The sequence below is a fragment of the Molossus molossus genome, unplaced genomic scaffold, assembly GCF_014108415.1.
Source record: "Molossus molossus isolate mMolMol1 unplaced genomic scaffold, mMolMol1.p scaffold_m16_p_7, whole genome shotgun sequence".
Lineage (NCBI taxonomy): Eukaryota > Metazoa > Chordata > Mammalia > Chiroptera > Molossidae > Molossus > Molossus molossus.
In genome coordinates, this window is record NW_023425401.1 from 76511884 (window position 1) to 76529811 (window position 17928).

The following is a 17928-nucleotide window of genomic DNA, read 5'->3' on the forward strand; positions in this document are numbered from 1 at the left end:
CAAAAAAGACAAATATATTTGACCATTCCTCTGCATCTTGAGACCTACTTTCTCTTAAGATTATGAACTTCCTTTGTTAGCAGAAAGAAATATATCACTTTGATTTTCCCCAGGTAGATATTCAAAACCCAGGCAGAAGAGTGGGCATTCAGCTTCTCGTCTTTCATGAACACCCTTAAAAGACAGCATAGAAAAATGAGTTTCAGAAAGGGAACTTGGAGGTTAACTATCCCAGCAGTTAAGTTTTGGATTTCATGGGCTGTTGTAGCAGATAAGAGGGAATCATTCTGAAATAGTGTTTTATTGTTATCATAATAAGCATGCACTTTTTTTTTCAAGGAAACTGATGGGATGACTGGCTGCTAAGTGCTAGGAGATTAGGTATTTTGTGCACTAAATAGACTAGTTAGGTAAATATAGATTTCTCGGTTTTCAGAGCATGTATTTTTTTTTTAAATTTTTTAAAAAATATGTTTATTAAAGAAGTAAGCATGAGAGCTTGTATTCCCCCATGAAATATTCAATAGAATGAAACCAAAAGATCATAACATAAATCCATCTGAATCTTCTGCCAGTTTTCAAAGGTGGGTGGGAGAATGTTAAGAAAATTGGAGCAATAACGAGTTAGTTACAGAGAAGATAAATACAACAGTTTTTGCAGGTGATCATGTCATGCCATCTTTACTTTTTGTATCTCATCATGTCAGGCATAATGGATTGCTTTGGTCTCTAGATGGAGGCCAGAATACTGGGAATTGTGCTTGCAGTGCAAATGCATTTCCATCTCTTGATCAGCACTTCTGTTATTTTCCACACACACACACACACATGCACAAAAGTTCTTTTAGATCTTTGCAGAAACTGACTGAATTGAGTAAATAAATAACAAACTGCTACTTTAAAAAATTTTAAACCACACCCAAAATAGAGAGTTGTATAGAGAAATAAAAATTTTTCATTTTAAAAATTTTTGAGAGTACACGAACTTTACATTTATGTTTGCAAAAGAGTATATGGGATATGTGATGAGAATAAGTAACAGGTCAACCGTTTTAACACCAGCACAAACAATGGACTTTCTACATTAAAATAGTTCCCTTGGTGTATAGAGTGCTCATAGAAGCAAAATAACACTTATGATAGAGGTGATTTTGCTGACATCATATATGTGTTGATTCAAATAAATTAAAAAAACTTTATATTGCAATGCTTTGTAAACAATGCTCAATTGTCATACAACTTGAATTTATTATAGAACATTGCTTACTTCTCTAGAGTCTCAGCAATAACATTGACTTTCACAGTGCAATGGTTTTTCTAGTTCTAATTAGCCACGTGACATTTTAAGCCAGGCCTAGGGTTATGATAGAAGCTCTTGGGAAAATCACCCAAAGAGGGCTTGAGAACCTCAGGCATAGCCTGGTGTTCAAAGTTGCAAGACAGTTTATGGTAAAGCAGCAAAGTTGAACGTGTGATTTATTTACTGTTTTATTTAATTATTTATTTACTTATTCATTTATTTTGGTTAGGCATTCCGTTTTCTGCCTGACAGAGATTGTCCTTCTTCAAAAAATTCTGCTCTTGACCACTAAAATAGAATAAAGGAATATTCGGGAAAGTTATGGGTGGTCTGTTTAATTTTTCTACTATGATAGAGCTGTGAAGGTATAACATATCTCCTCAGAACTCTGATTATAAAGGAAAATTATCCTTGATGTGCCTTACCATTATTCAATTTTAGTAGCATAAACATGAGTGTCTAGGTAAGATCAGGGTGCTCACCTAACACATATATTTTCAAACACAAACAAACAAGAAATAATAAATGAAAGGGGAGAAGGAGAATTTTACTCTTACAGGTTGTTTTTGGCTATTATCAATTTTGTTATATGTTTCCTTTTTTCCTTCCAAGGTGTGTTAATGAAACCTTGAAAGCTCTATGTTTCAAACATCTGTCAGGCAATGTGGTCCTAATTACAGAACTATAATTTAAATGAAATTTCAATCACTAATGTTAACAGCAGGTTATCTATCAATGGCCTAGATATTTGAACCATATTATTAACTACTACTTGCATATAAAGAAAAATTGAAAATTCATAGAGTAATTATTCTGCTATTTGCAATCCTATTATAGGATACATATGATAGATATTTGTATCTATACATGTTATCTTATTTTATATTTATCTTAATAGTTTTATAATAAGCAATGTGATATTCCCAACTTAATGGGAAATGAATTATCTTGATTAAAATTTTTCTAAAAAATTGGATGTAAATTTAAGTGGAATCCCATAGCCTGACTCTGTAGTTGACTATACTTAAGGATGTTGATTAATTTTATTTCTATTTACTGTATTCTGACATAGATAACAGTCCATTTTTATATTGACACTCCTCAGGAAAACAAAACATAAACATAGTTTACTATGAGATTTTTATATTTGATGTTTCAAATTGAGAGCAAAAGTTGTATAACTTTTTGTATAAATAGAATATTTGTTCTATTTCCCTGGATATAATTAAGAGTAACAATTTTTAAAATATTTTGCTATTTTCCTGAATATAATTGAGGAAAATTTTACATGACTGTTTAAACAGATTTAAGAAATAAATTTCAAAAGTTATATTTCCAAATTTTTAGCAGTTGTTATATTTTAGTAGCTTTTAAAGCTGACTCAATATTTTTTGTTTTGCATTTGCTACTCATTGTTGCATTTCCTTTTGTAGAACATTAATAGACACAAATTGCAATTAAAATGAATTTCAAACTAAAAAAGACAATCATACTTATGTTGAGTTTAATTTGACATTTTAATCTATGTGAGTCTTAATATATGTAAGTTGCTAGAGTGTAGATTGCAAGATTTAGTCCAATAAACAACTTGCAATGTGATACTTTGACATTTATTAATAATAAGAATTGGTGTTTAAAACCATCTCAGTTTATTTGGGATTATATTAATTCAGATCATTAAAATATCTCAGTTTATTTTTTATATTTAGTCTGCTTCATATGGGGAAGTGTGAGGGAATAAGTAACAAAAGGAATTGTACCTTTCATTCTTTCAAAATGCTGAGAAATATTTTAATATAAAACTATTGGAAAATTAGGGGAGATATGTGGTAAGAATATGCTAGTTTTTATATTTTTTATCACATTGGAGCTATTGTTTTCTTTTCCACTTTTAATATTAACCTTTTTAAAGAAAACTGATTTACCAAGGATTTATAAATTAGTAAATCCATTATTATGATAAATGATAATTACCATTTAAATCTTGACTCATTCATCAGCTTGTACACTGCATGTCAGGTGACACAAGAGTGTATGACTACTTGACTGGTGAGTATTTTTTGTTTTGTTTTGTTTTGTTTTTTATCCTCACCCGAGGACATTTTTCCATTTTTTGTTCAGATAGAGTGGGAGGGAGAGAGAGGAACAGAGAGAGAGAGAGAAACATCTATGTGAAAGGAACACATCGAGCGGCTGCCACCTGCACAACCGACCAGGGCCGGGGACAAACTGCAACTGAGGTACCCACCCTTAGCAGGAACCGAACCCGGGTCTCTCAGGACCGCAGGCCGACGCTCTAACTGCTGAACCAAACCGGCCAAAGCTGGTGAGTATTTTTTAACTAGTTGTGATACTTCCTTGAACTTCAGATCTGCATACCATACTTCTAAAAATATGATAAAATGCAGTTAGGTAGTTTGATAAAGATATTACCAATTGTGCTATAAATAACAGAAGAAGTGACTTCAATGTTTTGAGGATTATTTTTAGGTTCAAGTGAAAAATGTAGGGTACCCACTTGGGTTGCATAAAAAGTTTATATATATATATATATATATATATATATATATATATATAAGGGCTCTGGACTGGTAATATTATAGTAACTAAACTAGTACAAGTCAGTGTCAAAGTAGAAACTTTTAGCTTTTGATACATTAAAAACCTTGGGGATATGAATCAGTAGTCTTTATGGTTTTCCCCATAGAGAAGGACCTACTCTTCAAAACCACATGCATACTTATTGACCTTTTAAACAGATGCAATGGAATTAGACAGATCTATGGGAAAAAACATGGGCCACTAGATGTTTTCATTATGAGAATCAAAGCAACAAAGAGTTTTCCACATTTACTGTTTGCATATGGTTTTCACTTACTGGGAAGTAGTCAATCAAGTATTTTGAAATTACAAACATTTTGTTAAAATGTAAATCCCCTCACCTGACAATGCATGGACATTTAAAGCATGGGAATACATATGAGCTGTTCCATTTCAGGTTCAAATTAAACTTCTTATGAGAATAGTACTGAAACTGAAAAGGGTATGATCGATTCCTTCTTTGACTTTGCCTCTTCCTCAAAGGCCCTGATAACGAGAACAGATGTCTAGTGACATTAGCATTGTGTGCTCACCAAATGAGAATATGTTAAGTTGAAGTCTGTAATTTCTGTGTTAAAGATCAGAAGTCTCATAAAAGACACATTTTTACAAGCCCAGCAATCATGCTAGGTACTGAGAATCTTCCCATCACTGTTCACTTTAAATGCCTTCATCATAGGATTATTTGTAATCTATTTCATGATATAAAAGTTTCTATAATCAGGATGAATTACAGTACTCTCCCACTTCAAAGCCACTGAACCATAATTTTAGGAAAAAATAAACTAACTCAACACTATAATCTAATTCAGTAGTTCTCAAATTATACTGTGCATCAGAATCACCTGGGGAGTTCATGAAAGCATGGATTGCTAGACACACCTTCTAGAGCTCCTGAGACCATAGGTCTTGAAGAGGCCTTAATAATTTGCATTTTTAGTAATTTCCAGGTTTATTAGTTTCTTATTGCTACTATAATAAATTACCACAAACACTGTGGATTAAAACAACATGAATTTGTTATCTTACAGTTTTGGAGGTCAGAAGTTTGAAATTGGGTCTTAGAAGGCTAAAAAAGTGTTGGCAGAGTTTCTTTAGAGGAATCCATTTTATTACCTTTCCCCACTCCTTGAATCAATCTACATTCCTTGGCTAATGACCCCTTTCGTCAGATTCAAAGCTAGCAATACTTCTAGCAGTGGCCTCTTCTCTACTCTTTTACTTCTGCTTTAGTCCTTACATCTTTCCTGATTGGAACTCTATAGCCTCTTCTTTTAAGGAAACTTATAATTTACATTGGGCTCCTCTGGATAATTCAGGCTACTGACCTCATTTCAATATTTTTAACTCAATCGTACCTACAAAGTCCTTTTCACCATGTAAAACAACATTTACACATTTTGGGGTTTAGGACACCTTGATGGGTGGGGTGGGGCATTAATCAGTTTATCATACTAGACTGTACTAATACTGCCACCCTTTGTGCATAAGCCTGAATTAAAAGATAGAAAACTAACCAATACCTGTTTTATTACAAAATAGTCAGAGAATGACCAAATTAATTTTAAATTAAGTTAAAATTTACGATTCAGTAATGTTTCTATTTAATTTGTGTAAGCTGTGGTTCTTGAGGTTTGACTGCTCATTGAAATAAACTGGACAGTATAAAAAGCAAACACACAATTTTAAATACAATGCCCAGCTCACTCCCAGACCAATTAACTTAGAATCATTGGAGTTGTGATTCAGTCATCAGTATTTTTTAAAGTTCCACCATTAACTCCATTGTACAGTCAAGTTTGATATCTACTGTCTTATATACATACAGAACAGAAACTTTAAAGGACCCAGGCATAGGGTTTCTAAAGTAAGTTATAGTTGTGGAATGTCATATAAAATTAAAGAATTCAAGAAGCAAAGTTTTTTTTTTCCTTTTTTAAAGAAAATGATAGCAACTATACAGCAATAGGGTATAAAACTATCCTCATAATGTATCTTACCACATTTAGCCTGTGTTTAGCCTACATGGCAAGCATAACAGTATTATTTTTAGTCTTCTCTCTTAAAAATGAGAAGTTCAGGGAGATGCCATTGCACAGTTAATAGATCAATTCATTGTAATTTCATCTCAAGTCTTTTTTCCTCCAAAGTCTTTCTATTGCAATACTATACTGCTATAAAAAATTCAACAAATTATTTCAGGTGTCACAAAATCAAATAACATCAGGTGCATAAATGAATTGAGGGTGATAAGTATAAGACGACAGAGGTGGAAGAAAGGAGGGCAGATAATACATTTCCTACATAAAGAGAGACAAGTTTATGCTATTTTTTAAACACCAAGGCCAAACAAAAGACATATCAAAGCCAGATTTAGACCACCAGCTGCCAGTTTGCTATCTCTGAAATTCAGTAAGTTTTCTGATTAAAAGGTAGTTTCCCAGCTCTTTACTCTTCAGAGCTTTATTAATGTTACCACATATATCTGTCTTTAAGCCTTTGGGTATAATTGGCAGTAATTGCTTCCTTAAATTTGCTCCAGCTTTTCTCTTCCTAAATTCACAGAATTGGCACATGTGAATATAATGTTACCAAAACTGTTTATCAGCTCCCCAACAGCAATGCCACCACAAAGCCTGGATTTCCAGAATCGAATTCATTTTTAAAACTAGAAGTTCATAAATTATTTTGTTTGCTAGGCCTCAAACTAGGACCAAACCTAATATGTTGCTTCTTTCCACTATATATATTCAGTCAACAAATTTAGTGTGCCTGATTAGAATCACTTTCCCATAGTATAGCAACAGTGGGTTCTTTAGTACCAACTAAATGAAGCTTAAAAACTGTTATATGAAAGCCAAGTGTTACACAGGAAGAACTCTATGGCAGGCCTGAATTCTCTTTTGTGGTTGTTGAAATCGGTCTCAATTGTTGAAGTTACTATATGCATTAGAATGGTAGGGTAGCAGTATTTACTACATCTCCCTGCAGATTTAGCTAAATGCCCAGAAAACAAACAAGCAAAAAAACAACAACAAAAGAAGTTTCAGCCTCCATAATAAGGTTTTCTAATCATTTACAGAGTTATTTTTCATGCATTATATTTTTCAGAAAATATGTATTGTGTGCTCACGAGGTGCTCAGTACTATACGGTTCCTGATTTTTTTTTTTTTTTTTTTTGCAATATTATAGGTTTAGCAAAGACAAAAGAAAATAAAATATTTCAAGTCCATTCAGAAGAAACCACTAGCAAGAATTTTTACATGTAGTAGCAGGATCTTTATATGTAACAGCATAAAACTACTGTCTTCACATTCACCACAGATATGGGATGTCTGTTGCAATTTATCTATGAGCAATGAATCAAAATGTACCTTTAACAAACTTATATCAGCAAGCAAAAGTTGAGTCTAGACTCAAGAAGAGTATAAAAGGAAGGACTTGGAGGCTTTGTGTTGCCAAGGCAATTGGGAGATCCATAACTCTTCATCTCTCAGACCAATTTTCCTGCAGCACCTTCATTATGTCATTTTCCCACATCGTTTGATCTCCTCTGTTTCAGTGCTAAGACCTCTCTGTAATCTGTTCCCACTGTGCTTACACAAACTTTACCTTATTGTATCTTAACATGCTCTGTTGATTTTAACCATTTATGTGCCTGACAGTCTCCTATTTCATAAATGAGTTAGGCTCCATCTTTCTCTTTACTTTCAATCCTACAATTCCCCTGGCTTTAAATGTCTTACCCTCACTACCTCCAAACTCTACACATCTGGCATCTTTCATGAAGACATTGATCTGACTTATATCTGAAGTCTAAAACATTAAAATCTGCAATTCAGAACTTACTTGAAACTTGTTTTACATTTATATTAGTTCATCCTGAACTCTTAAAAATTGAGGAGCCTTTTTTTTATTTCTATTTTTTATATATATCCTTTTCATGTAGCATGGCACAGAGCACACCAGAGATGCTTGAGTATATTGTTGTTTAATTCTGTGATCCTTTTGCTCTCCATATACAACCTGAGAATTCCCAATTATATACACATAACTCAACATTCTACAACCAAATACCTAACACCTCCACTATTGTTCACACTATTGTTCTTAGCCTTCCTGCCAATATGTAACAGTTTAAATATTATCATTTTTCCAGGATTAGAAAAAAAAACAAAAAACATTAATCCCTTAACCCTGCAATTCTATTACTTTCTCTTTAAGTGACTTAGTGTTTACTTCATCATTTCTAGATTTACTAATGATTGTCACTTCTTTTAATTTAGGCTCTACCTTGATGCCAAGTTTAACTTTCTAAAACGAATATCCAATAGTACCATCCTTCTAATTACTGAACCCCTTTTAAGCTCTGCAACCACATCTCAAATAACTTCCAAAGTTATACCACATGCTTGAGAGATACAGAATTTTTTGCAATCCCTATGCCACACTCTTTTATGTCTTTGGATCTTTACATATGCTGCAGACTTTCTAGAAATACCCTTTGCCCTAGGTTTATCTGATAAATTCTGGAGTCAGTCGTTGCCACATCTAGGCAGAGATCATCTCTTTCTCCTCTGTATTTCTTGGCCCTCTGACATACTTCATATCTTCTGCTTATCAAAATTGCAGTATAATCATTTATGTACATACATGTCTATCTAGTGTTCTATATTATCAGCTCTTTGTGATAGAGAAATCTACTCTTAACCTTATCAAAATCAAACACCAGCACAGTGGAATTTTTCTCTACAGATTAAAAGAAGAAAGAATGATTTAGCTAGTGGGGAGGATGCAGAAAAATGTGATATTCATGAGTATTCTGTACACATATGTTTTTAAAATGGACAAGAAATGGAAGTACTTTATTTGGCTAATGCAAGAATGTGAGAAAAAGAAACTGAAAACAACTGAGGGGTTGAGGATGCTGAATATTAAGGACTTTGCTACAAAATGGAAACAGACAAACAGAGCTCTTGGCTCAAAAGAGCAGCCAGCAGCCAGCCCTCATTAGAGGTGTTTATACCCTGCCAATAAAGGCTGGATGGTAGCCTGCTTCCCTAAAAACTTTTTGCTTATTTAAAGAATTTAGGTCTAGTATACCTAAGATCTAAAAATATTAGTTCAGAGAAAAATTTTATATTATTCCTCAAAACAATCCAAAGTGTTTTAGTTGGTCCAGCAAGAAAGCACAGGATGAAATATGAGTAGCAGTAATGATTGAAAGGGATAGGTGGTGGTGTAAGACACGTGTATGTACTCTATGCATATTGACTGAGTGTCCAGAATGTATTAGGTTCTGTGCAAGGTAACAAAGATGTGTTTACAAAGATGTCTTCAACTGAGACTCTTCTTTCTATGAACTCTTGGTCTATTAGAAGATACATATGCAAATAACTGTTTTCCATACTATGGACAATATAGATAAGTTAGAGTGGTAGCAACATAAAATGAGCAAGGTTAACTGGCCCAGGAAAAAGCATTTGCTGAGATGAGAGGTTGGTATGAGGATATTGTGTTACAGAATGTTTTAAAAAAAGTAGTGAGCTGAAAACTGGGGGTGAGTTTTTAAAAATGTGGTGGTTAATGAGGCCCTTAGATTTTAACAGAAATCATAATTAAATACTTACTTTTTTACTGTTTTAAACATTTTCTAACTCTTCTCCAATTTTCAGGCCTTGAATCAAATCAAATCAAATCTTTAAAGAGAGAGAGCTTAAGCAAACGATGTGTAAACCATGTGTGGTAAAGAAAAAACAAAACTTATATTATGCAAATTATTTGCACATAATAAACACATGGTGGATTTATCCATTGAAAAAATACTTTGTGCTTCACTCTTACTCTCTTTGTTTCAGGACATAGGTATAGAAAGAAAGTTTTTTTTTTTTTTTTGTTTAGTTTAGTTTAGTTTTGTTTTAGCATCTGTTTGTATCTATGAATGACACAGAAGCCCAGTACTGGCAGAATAAATAGTTCCCTGAGAAAATACCAATAGTGGGGTTTGATAAGTCCTCTAGTACATAGAAACTGGCAAAACACAGGATCAGTAATAAAGCAAACAATAATGAGACACTTGGGGCATCTATGATAATTAAAACACTCATTTACTTATAAATTTCTATTTAATGCAGCAATAGTCTGATTGGTAAAAGATAACTCAATAACTAAAGAAGAGATTTATGTCTCAACTAAGTGAAATACTTAAAATCAATTAAACAAATATTGAGTGCTAAAGATTATGACTCATGTACTCACCAACTGCTGATCCAATCTGTAAACTTTAAATTTCTAGAGCTGTTAATCTGACACATTTTATCAATAATCATATAGAGAATCTTGAGCACAAAGGGAAAAAAAACAACATGTTTTTCATTCCATTCCATTTGTTCATTTATCTAAAATTTATTACTATAACATATGGTGCTTAAACTCACGGTGGAATAAGTAAAATGGTGGGGAAAGAGGAAATTAACATATGTAGAAAACTGCCTTATTAAAGAAGAAAATGTTGATGGTTACTGGATAAGCATGCTTTACTACCTGGGGAGAAATCAATATGATATAGGACCTGGAATCACACAGAGGAAGACTTAGGAAAAAAAAAAAAAAATGGACTTAAGGCTAAATAAAAAATGTGACCAGCTAGTGTTTACAAAGGAAAGTTGCTATTAATAACTTCTGTGCTTTCCCTTTTGCTGTATCATATCTATCACAGGTTTAATAGCTCATATGCACTGAAGCCAACTTTCTGAATGATTATTTAATTCTTGAAAAGTAACCATAAACTAAGGGGTGGGGTGGAGGTGGAAGGCGGTGGATACTGGCAGCAGACAGAAATTCTAGGACCAGAAGCTTAATGGAGCTGAGCTGAATGGGACATAATAAAATGACAATCCAAACAAAATATAGTCCATGTCCTTCAATGAATAAGGAATGTTCCTATCTTGTTTGTGTTTGAATATGGGGGAACATAAAGTGCCGGTTAAACTGAGTAATGTAGCATAACTTAAATTACAGGAATTTTGTTCAGTTCTCCAGTAGAGTATAAAATTTTTCAAACCTGGAAGTATTGTTTTAATCATGGGTTTGAATAAGCAGTCCCTCATATTTCTGTAATATCTAAGTTAATAGAAGTGTTTCCTTTAGAAGCCTCATGCCTGTAAAACTGCATTAATAAAAGCTATGTACATATTAAAAGTTATATAAAAAATAGGTTTTTTGAAGTACGTTTTTAATTTTATCAGAGAGCTTTTGGAGAAATGTGTAAAGGAATTAATTTGCAATTTAATTTTAAGCAATTACTTCTAATTATTGTAAATTTAGATATTTAACTTTGCAAGTATACTGGCATAATACTTGTTTTTTGAAGGCAGCTAAACAATTTATATGATGTATGGTATAGCCTTCTGGAGATTTTATTTGTTTTATTGGGTACTTTGTATTCAGTATAGGAGGTGATCTATAGCTTAGCATTTAGTGATTGCAGAGGAGGATCAGGCACCCAGAAAATTCTATACTTTATTTCATCTGATGGATCTACTATGACCCAGGAGGCTCACCTGTAGGTAAGATGCTTTGACCTCAATAGCACTTTGAATCTTTACACGCTTTGGGGTTTGCACACTCTTTTGACACAGGCCTTTGTCATTAATGAGAGTCACATGAGTGGCTCTCTGAATGGCACTTTGGAGAATGGTGGCATACGTTTTTAATAAGCTATCCCTTCTGGCTATAACATGAAAGGATACCCTGTGTTTAAGATAGTGTGGAAATAAAAGGCAGAGGTAATTTGCACTGCTGAAGAAATAATTATTAGTCTCAAATTGGCCTCCATGTGATAGATGGAGGAAAGCAGAGTGTGCTTGAGTTTAGGATATCAGCTTATTATTCTTGTTTATAACATATAAAGTTTTCTAAAATTTTAAAGATTTCCTCAGCTGATCCAATTAAGGTGCTTCAGAAAGAAACATCTACAGCTTTTTCTGTTGCTCATATTGACTATCTATTCTACAAATAGTTTTGATGCTAGTATACTGGTAAATTCTGTGTATATCTTAGCAGAGCCACCCTCCCTAAAAATGAGAGTGTGAAATAGGAGTGTGGTTAGAGGACAGGAATGGGAGATTAAGAGACAAAAACTCAATTTTGTTTCACATATACCATCTCGTGCATTTCATGTTATTACTTTTTTTAAAGAAAATTGGATGTCGACAGAGGTAAAAGAGGAGAATACTGTCCAAGTAGAAGAGAGAATCAGTAAGTTGTTTGTGGTAATCTAAACTGACCAATATTTTTTAAAGACTCTCAAAATAAGAAAAAAGAAAATAGCCAGAGATGAGTCATTCTGACTCCTGGAAGTGACAAGTAATTACCTGCTTTACAGTAGTTCCTCCCCGTTCCTCAGAGGCACTATCCCTCCTCTAGCAGCAGAGAGGATGTTACAAGTACAATGCTGGGAAAGGGAATCTCAAAATGCCCTGCACTGTCTCCTCAAGGGATCACTTTGGACTGCATCACTAGCAGGATTCAGATAGTCTGAGGGATCAACTGGTTGGTTTGTGGGCAAAGTAAGGAAAATCCTGGCAGGAAAACCCTTCCTACACACAATTCCCCACCCACATCACCTGGGGCACAGGAGGGTGGCCATCTTGACCAGGAGGGTAGGAATGTGAGCAACAGGTGCTGTATGATTCTGAGGATCACTTGGATATGCCCTGGAAAAGAGAGGATTCCCTGGTCCACTGTCGCTTCAGTCATTTGCTCCCCAGGCTTTCTCTCTACTCTGATACCTCTTCATTTGTTTCCTCTCCACCTCATTTCATACTATATAAAACAACTTTCTATGTTTTCATCTATGTAAACCCTGAGACTGAGGTTAAATTATTCTTCTACTGTCACTTAATTATTAAGAAACAAATCTGGGGCTGAACAATGCTCTTTTGTTGTTAAATATTGGTGCACTTTCCAGTACACGGCATTGCCTGACTCTTATACTGTCACATACCCTTCTAAACACCAATTTATTATTTTTGCTATACTTAGGATGAAATTTAACTTTAATATACATACAGAAATTATGTTTCTCAAATAGTATACAAATAATTTTTAGTTATTTTAGATTACAATAGAGACAAGGATTAACCATTCAAATTTATAACTATGTTTATCATAAGTTTTGCTTATTGCAAGAAGGCTGTTCAAGAATAAGGTGGTCATGGATTCCAAAATGGAGGTGGAGTGAATGGAACCTACACAGACCATCTCCCAGGACCAAACTGGAATTACAACTAAAATAAAGACAAATCATTGGGAACAGAAAAGCAGCTTGCGAGGACCATATAACCAGGGACACTGAACTGATCCTGGTAGAAATGCAGAGGTGCAAGAGTGGAGCTGGGAACCCACAGACAGCAGCGGTCTTAGCTGTGAGCAGTGCCCTAGGGGTTAAAATCTCAAGAGGCTCCACAGCGCAGAGCCAGGACCGAGTGCTAAAATAGCCACAACCAAAAAACTGGGGCTCTGGCAGAGGGAGGGCGGACTGCACTGGAACTGTGTAAGGACAATTGGGATTTGGAGGGCTCTCAGAGATTTTACTGAGTTGCAGCCATGCAGGACTGTGGACAAGTTACTCCTTTCCAGGGCTCTGGGGAGAGGCGTCAGCCCCTCCTTTGGAGATTCAATCCCACCTGGGCAGGGGTCATGGAAATGCAAATTGAGGCCCATTAACAACCAGCATCTGCCCCACCCTTGGGAAATCCCCATACACTGAACACCTGAAGGAGTTTTTCATTCAACTGAGAGCCCAAGACTCCTCCATTAATCTCTACTGTTAGCCTCCAGACAAAAAGCTAGAGATAACTGAACCATTTCTGGGCTTGCAACTCTACATAGGAAAGTAAGACTTGACAGTGGTGTTTAACGTGGGTCCTCCCTCGCTCATCCAAACCCAGTAGAGGGAGCCACAAAGAGCAGAACACCGATATCCACAGGGAAAATTTGGCAGGCTCCAAAACCCACTGAGATAGCCAAAATGGTGAAACAAAGAAACAAATCCCAAATGAAAGAACAAGAGACCTTTACCGAAGATGAGATAAATGAAAAGCTGTTAAGCAAGTTAACAGACTAGAATTCAGAGCCATGATCTTGAGGAAGCTCAACAGCATGAGTAAGGACATGAGCACAATGAGTAAACAAATAGAAACATTGAAAATCAACCAATTGGAAATTAAAAACCACCAAGAAGAAATGAAGAATGACATAGCAGAAATAAAGAACACATTGGAAGGACTAAATAGCAGACTACAAGAAGCTGAGGACTGGCCCTGGCCAGTTTGGCTCAGCGGTTAGAGCATCGGCCTGCGGTCCGGAGAGACCCGGGTTTGGTTCCCGCTAAGGGCACGTACTTCGGTTGCAGTTTGTCCCCGGCCCTGGTTGGTGGTGCGGGTGGCAGCCACTCGATGTGTCCCTTCACATCAATGTCTCTCTCTCTCTCTCCCTTCCTCTCTCTCCCTCCCACTCTATCTGTACAAAAAATGGGAAAATATCCTTGGGTGAGGATAAAAAAAAAAAAAAGAAGAAGCTGAGGACCGGATCACTGAATTAGAAGACAGGGTAGAAAAAAAATAACCAATCAGAAAACCAAAAGGAAAAGAACAATTAAAAAATAGGAAGGCACTCAAGAGAACTGTGGGACAACTGGAAACATAATAATATTCACATCATAGGAGTCCCCAAAGAGGAAGAAAATGAGCAAGGTAGAAAATAACACCCAAATAGAACAGCAAATGGGAAAAATGAATAAATAAAAGGCAGGAGGAGAGTTTAAGGGAGCTGTGGGACAATACAAAATATAACAACACTTGTGTTAGAGGGGTACCGGAATGAGAAGAATCAGAGGAAAGAATAGAGAACCTGTTTGAAGAAATAATGACAGAAGACTTTCCTAAACTGGTGAAGGAAAAAGTGACATAAGTCCAGGAAACACAGAGTACCAAGCAAGATGAACCCCAAAAGACCCACAGCTAGACACATCATAATAAATATGGTAAACATTAAAGATAAAAATAATCTTAGAGGAAGCAAGAGAGAGACAGAAAGTTACCTACAAGGGAACTCCCATTAGACTGTCAGATGTTTTCTCAATAGAAACACTACAGGCCAGAAGAGGGTGGCATGAAGTGTACAAAGGAATGAAAGGCAAGGGTCTGAATCCAAGACTACTTTATCCAGCAAGGCTATCATTCAAAATTGAAGGAAAAATAAAGAGCTTCACAGGTTAGTCCTGGCCAGTTTTGCTCAGTGGTTAGAGCGTCATCCCATGGACCAGAGAGGACCAGGTTCAGTTCCCGCTAAGGGCATGTACCTTGGTTGTAGTTTGTCCCCGGCCCTAGTTGGGGTTGTGTGGATGGCAGCCACTCGATGTGTCTCTCATGTCGATGTTTCTCTCTCTCTCCCTCTTCCTCCTGATCTTTCAGAAAATAAAAATGCAAAATAAATAAATAAATAAAGAAATAAATAAAAAGAGCTACACATATATTTTTTTAAAAAGCTAAAAGAATTTACCACCACCAAACCAGCACTGCAAAAAATGTTGAAGGGACTGTTGTAAGAAGAAGAAGAAACAAAGAGAAAGGGAGAGGAACACAGGCATAAAATAATAATGGAAACTAACAACTATTAATAATAACCTTAAATGTAAATGGCTTAAATGCTCCAACAAAAATATAGGGTAGCTGATTGGATAAGAAAACACGACCCATCTGTATGCTGTCTGCAAGAGACCCACCTCACAACAACAGACTCACACAGGATTCAAGTGAAGGGATGCAAAAATATTTTCTAAGCAAATGGAAATGAGATAAAAGCCGGTGTAGCAATACTCATATCTGACAAGATAGACTTCAAAACAAGGGTCACAATAAGAGACAAAGAAGGTCACTACATAATATTAAAAGAATCAATCCAACAAGAGGATATAACCCTGGTAAACATATACACACCAAATATGGGAGCACCAAAATATATTTAAAAACTTCTGGGAGACTTCAAGGAAGAGATAAATAGCAATACAATCATAGTGGATGACTTTACAACCCCACTGACACAGGATAGATCCTATACAACAAATTAACAAGGACATAGAGTCCTTAAATGACAAACTAAATCAGTTTGACTTAATTGATATTTACAGAACATTCCACCCCAAAGCTGCAGGATATACAGTCTTCTCAAGTGTACACAGGACATTCTCAAAGATACATCCCATGACAAGACAAAAAAATAAGTCTCTACAAATTCAAGAAGATTGAAATTATATCAAGCATTTTCTCAGATCACAATGGCATGAAACTACAACTCAATTACAACAAAACCACAAAAAAAAACATTCAAATACTTTGAGGTTAAATAGCATGTTTTAGACAACAAATGGGTTACCAACAAGATCAAAAATGAAATTAAAAAATTTCTGGAAACCAATGAAAGGTAACACACAACAATACAAATCCTATGGGACACAGTAAAAGCAGTCCTGAGAGGAAAGTTCATAGCACTACAGGCCTACCTCAAGAAACAAGAAAAATTTCTAATTGACTTTCTAACCCTACAACTTAAAGAACTAGAAAGTGCACAAAAACGAAAACCCAGAGGAAGTAGATAGAAAAAAATAGTAAAGATCAGAGCAGAAATAAATGACATGGAGACTAAAAAAAAAAAAAAAAAATTCAAAAGGTTAATGAAACAAAAAGTTTTTTTTTTTTTTTGTAAAAAGATAAACAAGATTGATGGAACTTTAGCCAAACTCACCAAGAAACAAAAACAGAGGACCCAAATAAACAAAATCAGAAACTAGAGAAGTAACAACTGACACCACAAAATACAAAACATTATCAAAACATACTATGAACAATTATACACCAACAAACTCGACAATCTAGGCAAAATGCACAAACTTCTAGAAACACACAATCTCCCAAAACTGAACCAGGAAGAGATAGACAATTTAAGCAAACCAAAAACAACAAACAAAATTGAACATGTAATTAAGAAACTCCCAGCAACCAAACTCCCAAGCCCAAATGGCTTCACAGGGGAGTTTTACTAAACATGCAAAGAAGATCTAATGCCTAGTCTCCTCAAAATATTTCAAAACATCCAAGAAGCAGTTGACTTCCAAACTCATTTCATGAGGCCAGCATAATCCTAATTCCAAAACAAGATAAAGACACCACAAAGGAAAAAACAAAAAACAAAACAAAACAAAAAAAACTATAGGCCAATATCCCTGATGAACACAACTGCCAAAATCCTTAACAAAATATTAGCAAATTGAATCTAGTAATCCATGAAAAAAATTATTCATTATAACCAGGTGGGATTCATCCCAGGGATGCAAGAATGATACAATATTCACGAATCAATAAATGTGATACACCACATAAATAAAATGAAAGATAAAAAACATATGATCTTATCAATAGATGCTGAAAAACCATTCAACAAAATTCAGCGCCTATTTCTGATAAAAATGCTCAACATTGTGGAAATAGAGGGAACATATCTTAACATAATAAAGGCCATATATCGCCCTGGCCAGTTTGGCTTATTGTTTGGACAATCAGCCTGAAAACTAGCATGTATCCCCCACCCCCACCCCCAAATGAAGGCCATATATAAAAAACCTACAGCCAACATAATACTCAGCGAGCAAAAACTAAAAGCATTTTCCTTAAGAACAGGAACAAGAAAGGGATGCCCAGTTTCCCCACTCTTATTTAACATAGTACTGGAAGTCTTAGCCACATCAGTCAGATAGGAAGGAAAAATAGATGGGATCCAAATTGGAAAGGAAGAAGTGAAACTGTCATTATTTGAAGATGACATGATATTGTACATAGAAAACCCCAAAGACTCCATCAAAAATCTACTAGTTTTAATAAATGAATTTGACAAAGTAGCAGGAAACAAAATCAATGAAATTGATGGCATTCTTATATACCAACAATTAACTCACAGAAAGAGAAAC